This window comes from Cetorhinus maximus, chromosome 22, assembly GCF_964194155.1.
Source record: "Cetorhinus maximus chromosome 22, sCetMax3.hap1.1, whole genome shotgun sequence".
In the NCBI taxonomy this organism is placed as follows: Eukaryota; Metazoa; Chordata; class Chondrichthyes; order Lamniformes; family Cetorhinidae; genus Cetorhinus; species Cetorhinus maximus.
Window position 1 is genome coordinate 66,432,027 of NC_135900.1, and position 5,812 is coordinate 66,437,838.

Sequence of the window (5,812 nt, forward strand, 5' to 3'; positions counted from 1 at the left end):
ACTAGGCACTTTACAGCCTTCCGGGCTGAATATTGAATTCAACAACTTTAGATCTTAAACTCCCCCTCCCCCCATCCCCACCCCGTTTCTCCCCCCCCCCTTTTTTTTCAATAATTTATATAGATTCTTCTTTTCCCACCTATTTCCATTATTTTTAAATCTAAAACCATAACTTTGTTAGTCTTTCCACCCCACCCCCACTAGAGCTGTACCTTGAGTATCCTGTCTTCCATTCTTAATTAGCACTTTTCTCAGACAATATCACCACCTTCGACACCTCTTTGATCCTTTTGTCTGTGACATCTTTTGATTATCTGCTCCTATCACTGCTTGCTTATCTCCACAATCACCACACCCTCAACTTCTCTCCCCCCCCACCCCTCCCCCCACCTTAGACCAGCTTATATTTCACCTTTCTCCTAACTATACTCAGTTCTGCCGAAGGGTCATGAAGACTCGAAACGTTAACTGATTTCTTCTCCTCCGATGCTGCCAGACCTGCTGAGTTTTTCCAGGTAATTTTGTTTTTGTTTTGGATTTCCAGCATTCGCAGTAGCTTTTAGCTTTTTGTTTTTAGGCTACTTGCAGAGTTGTTTCAAAGATTTTAATGCTTTCTATACACTTTTCCCATTAACAAAAACTTCCACACATGTAGGTATAAGCTATTTGTTATATATAAATGCATAGACGTTACAACACAGAATTGGGCCATTTGGCTCAACCAGACTGTGTTGGCATTTACTTTGCAATTAAGCAAATACATCTAATCACATTTACCCAGCCTATTCTCATGTCCGTTTAACATCTTTGCCTTCATCCATCTATCCAACCTAATCTTAACTGAGTTTCTGCCCCAATCTCTAACTTGGAAGTTAATTTCAGTCTTACAGCAGCAATAACTTGTATTTATATTTAACACAGTAAAGCATCCCAAGGCACTTCACAGGAATGTTACCAAACATCCTTTTACACTACCACATGTGATATTAGGGCAGATGGCTACAAACTTGGTCAAAGAGGTAGGTTTTAAGGAGCATCTTAAAGGAGGAAGAAGAGGTAGAGAGGCAAAGACGTTTAAGGAGTGAATTCCAGAACTTAGGGCCTTGGCAGCTGAAGACATGGTCAACAATGATTGAGGAACTGACATTGGGATACAACGTAGTCAAAATTGGAAGAGTGCAAATATCTCAGAGGGTTGTAGAGTTAGAAGAGATTACAGAGATATGGAGGGCAGGGCCATGGAGGGAACGAGGCAAAACATTTTAAATTAAGGCACTGCTTAACCAGGCCCCAATATAGGTCAGTGAGTACAAGAGTGATGGGTGAAGGGGAATTGATGTAAATTAAGGCACTGACAGCAGAGGTTTGGTTGACCTCAAATTATGTGGGGTAGGACTGGAGGCCAACCTGAAGCAATGAAGACTAGAGGTAACAAAGACATGGATGAGGGTTTCAGAAGCTGATGAGCAGAGGCAGGGCGGAGTTGGCAACTCATTAAGGAGAGAGAAATAGGCAGTCTTAGTGATGACGTGAAAATGTAGTTGGAATCTCATGTCAGTGTCAAATGTGACACCAAGGGCACGAACAATCAGGTTCAACCTCAGAAAGTTACCAAGGACAACAATGGATTCTCTGACTAGGGAATGAAGTTTGTGGCAGGGTTTGAAGACTACGGTTTCAGTCTTCCTAATATTTAGTTGGAGGAAATTTCTGCTCCTCTAATACTGGATATTGTAGAATAATTTAGAATTGCATGTAGAGTTGGAATCGTATATGTTGGATGGAATCGTCCCCTCCCGCCATCAGCGAGATTAGTGGTGGCCGGAGGAGGAAGATAAAGCGAGGAGCAAAAACTCGGTTTCCCAATTTTGGGAAATCAGGTTGGGAACTTCCCCTCCCAAAGTTCATGGCAGGTTGTTGTTGGGTCGGGTTTCCCACTGAAGCCTGATGGGAATCCATTTTGCATCTCCTGCATGCTAATTAAAACCCCAACCGACTGGAATCTTGCGTCCCTGTCAAATCTTCAGCTTTGCCTGTGGGAGTTAGTGCTGTTCTGTAACCTAACTGGACATTCGTGGCACCCAGTGAGGGAGAATTTTAAGAAACTTACCTTAGAGTTGAAGCTGGCTGCATAACTGGAGCTGGCCACAGGAATGGTGCGCGTGGAGTACACGAGTGGGGGAGATCCAGAGGAGACAAAGTGAGAGTGGGTGCAAGACACGAGGAGGGAGCTTGGCTGAAAGACATTAGAGGGGTACGTTGTCCAGAGGGGAAGAAGGAGGGGTGTGGGTGGAGTGAGGGAGGAAGAAAGGCATGAAGGAGAAGAGGGAGGGAGGAAGGCATAATGGGGCACAGGCAGAGGGGATTGGGAATGTCTGGACAACCTTGGAGTGTCCTGGGTGGATGCCCCCAGGGTGTCCACTTGATGATCTTCCTCCCTTTGGGTGTGCGAGGGTCTCTCCCTAACTCCTTGAGGAGAAGGGGCACCTGGAGGGAGGTTGAGGTGTTCCATCCCCATCTTGGGTAGCCACTGCAGAATCTCACCCAAGGCTACAGCAATGGAGTGCAGATCCGAGCGCATCTCAGGCAGAAACTGGGCATTCTGCTGGACCAGGCTCTCCATGGCGTCTGCCAGTCTCCCATGGAGGCTTCGATGCATGATGTCGCAGGTTGAAGCCACAACATCAGAGAACACATGGACAAACTCCTCTGCCTCTCGTGCCACTCTGTTGAGGGCCTCTGACACGTCTGCCTGATGTTCCCCTGTGTCTCTTTGATACTCCAGCATGTTCCTCATGGTCTCTTCCAGAGGCTCATCATCTGACTCTGACTTAGCAGGGGCCTCTTCTCCAGCAATCCTCCGAATGCCAGAGACCTTGGCTGTTCCTGCCACCTCCTGCTGTGGACAAGTGTCCATGAGGTAACCACCAGAATGTGAGCCTGAGCCTAAACTAGATGTATGACCCACCGAGGTGTGTGTCTTTGGGCTGGTGGAGGGTGCTGGTGAACACTGTGACGGCTGTACAGGTGTGAAGCTGTCCTTGTCCTCCTCTGAGGTGTCCTGGGGGTTGGGACTTACTTCTGGTGTTGGGGCTGGCCTCATCCTCTTCCTGCTGGCACCTAGAATGGAGAGAAAAGAGAATGAGTGACTGCCTAGGCTGACTGAAATTTGGTGCTCATCGATCAACTTGATTTTCCGAGGTTGTCTGGATTATGCCTGTTTCCCCACTAGAACATTGGGGGAGGCGACCTCGCTGTCAGCACAAGCACGGTCACGACCCTGCCCGGCTGTCTCAGCAGCCTGCTGTGCAAATGCAGTGAGGGGCCTGAGCCCAGGCATTCTCCCCCCTCCCATCTTCTCTCTCTCCCCCTCCTGTTGTGGGCCGCCTTCTCCTGCATAAAGACACATAGATGGGCTGCGAATACGTATGATGAAAGAGCAGGTCGCAGGCTGCGAATTCTGTGGCTAATAACGGACCTGGTGACTCCCCAAGACTCACCCACCATGTGCATGTCATGTGAGGAGTGAGATGGAATAATCTCCAGTTGCCTGGATGAGTGCCGCTCCAACAACACTCAGGAAGCTGGACCAAGCAGCCCACTTGATTGACACCCCACCTAGCACCCTCAACATTCAGTCCCTCCGCCACCAAGGCAGAGTGGCAGCTGTGTGTACCATGTACAAGATGCACTGCAGCAAGTCACCAAAGCCCCTTCAGTAGCACCTTCCAACCCCATGAGCTCTACCAGCTAGAAGGAGAAGAGCATCAAACACATGGCAACAGTAGCAACTGCAAACTGCCCTGCACTCCACCCCATGGCTGTGCCTTCTCTGTGGCTGAGTGAAAATCCTGCAGTTGTCTCGCTTACAGCATAGCACATGGGCTGCAGCAGTTCAATAACGCTGCAGCCCACCACCTTGTCAAGGGCTTTTAGGGATGGGAAGAGAAAAACTGGCCTTGCCCACATCCCATGAGGGAAACACAAACGAGTGGTGATGTGGAGTGGGTTGGGAGAGTAGAAGGCTCCTTTATCCTAGTGGTGTGGATTATATCATTGAGCCATTTCCTGCGCTACAGGGCGGTCTTCCTCTGCACCCACTGGCGCTGACTGTCCTGGCGACCTCCTCCCAGGCCACCGTGGCCGGTCGGATGGGCCTCCTGAGCCATTCTGGGGGAAAAGGATGTCCCTTTTCCTTTCTTGCACTGCCTTGAGATATTCCAGGGATGCATTGCTGAAACAGGGAGCCACAGCTTGCCTCCTTCTCCTGCTCATCCTTCTTCCTGTTAGTCAAACCCTGTCTGGATGCCTTTGAAATGTGGCGCAAGAACATGACAGCGGGGTGCCTGACTTCCTGCCCACCCTGCAATGAGACTCTTCGCGAAATGCCTACATGCATGACTAATGAGAAGGGGAGTGGACAATTGCGTGTAAAAGCCCACCCTGCTCTGCGGCGGGAATCACTCCGACTTTCTGATCCCACCACGGGACTTACGGCAGGAGGGGACGATTCTCCCCACAGAAACTAATGCTATGTTTTAGAATGATGTTACTGAGGGACAGCATGTAGATGAGAAATAGGAAGGAGGCAAGGATAGATTCTTGAGGGACACCAGAGCTAATGATGCAGGAACAGGAAGAGAAACCTTGCAAATGTTTCTCTGCCTGCGCCTCCCTCTGTAAAGCAGTTTCTTCTGTTCTAAATCTCTTGCAGTTGCTCATTATCGAAGGTCTTCATTCTTGACCCATTAAACTCTTGGAAAAAGTCTTCTTTTATCACTTTGGTCAAATCTTTCCATAATTCTAAACATTGCTAATGAACTAACTTTTGCTAAAAAAAAAAAGAGCATCTGAAGGACTCGTGTTATTAGTAACGTGTCAATCAGCCAGCAATTTGTAACAAGGCGTATTGCAAATTGCCACAAGTTAGTGGTTGATTTGTTCTCCTCTGCCATTAACCTTGTGAAAAAGGCATCTAAACCGCCCTGTGATTTTCACAAAAGTTGCTGCATTTCCATATTAGTTGCCCATTAAAAGTTAAGTTAATTAAATAAATTTTGTTTGGAAAGGTAGTATCAGTAATGGTGACCATGTAACTACTGGGTTGTCATGAAAAAAAAAGCACCAAGTTTACTAATGTCCTTCAGAGAAGGAAACTTTCCATCCTTATTTGGTCTGACCTACATGTGAATCCAGTCCCACAGTGATGTGTTTTGACTCTTAACTGGTCTCTGAGATGACTTTGCAAAGCAGAAAGTCAAGCATTCAGGGTTGTTAGCCTTGTCTCAGTGATAGAATGTTTGGGCTGTACTATTGACAATAAATGTATGTAGTGAACACTAAATGTATTAAATTGTATTGAAGCACCTCAGAGTACAACATAATGTATGTCGATAACTCCAATCCCATTGCACTGTCTGACTGTCTGTAATGACCATATTGAAATGACTGTAAAGTTCATTGATTGTACTGAAGCACCTCGTGATCCATGTGTAAAAGTTGAATCTGATTGCACTTTCTGTGATGGCCAATTAGAAATGTTTTGTAATGTGCTTTTAGATGTTTTTTGAATAAAGTACATTTTTCAAAAAAAACCAGAATGTTTGGGTGGAATTTTCCCATCCCACCCCCTGCGGGTTTCGTGGTGGGCAGGAGCGGGAGAATCCAGTGTCAGGACAAATGGTGGAAATCTGCCAGCATAAAAGCAGCTTACAATTCTCCCGATGGCGGGTTTATGGCGGGTCGGTTATCCCGCCGGCTAGTGCCGTGAATGCCATTTGCATTCATTAACATCTCATGAATGCTCATTAAA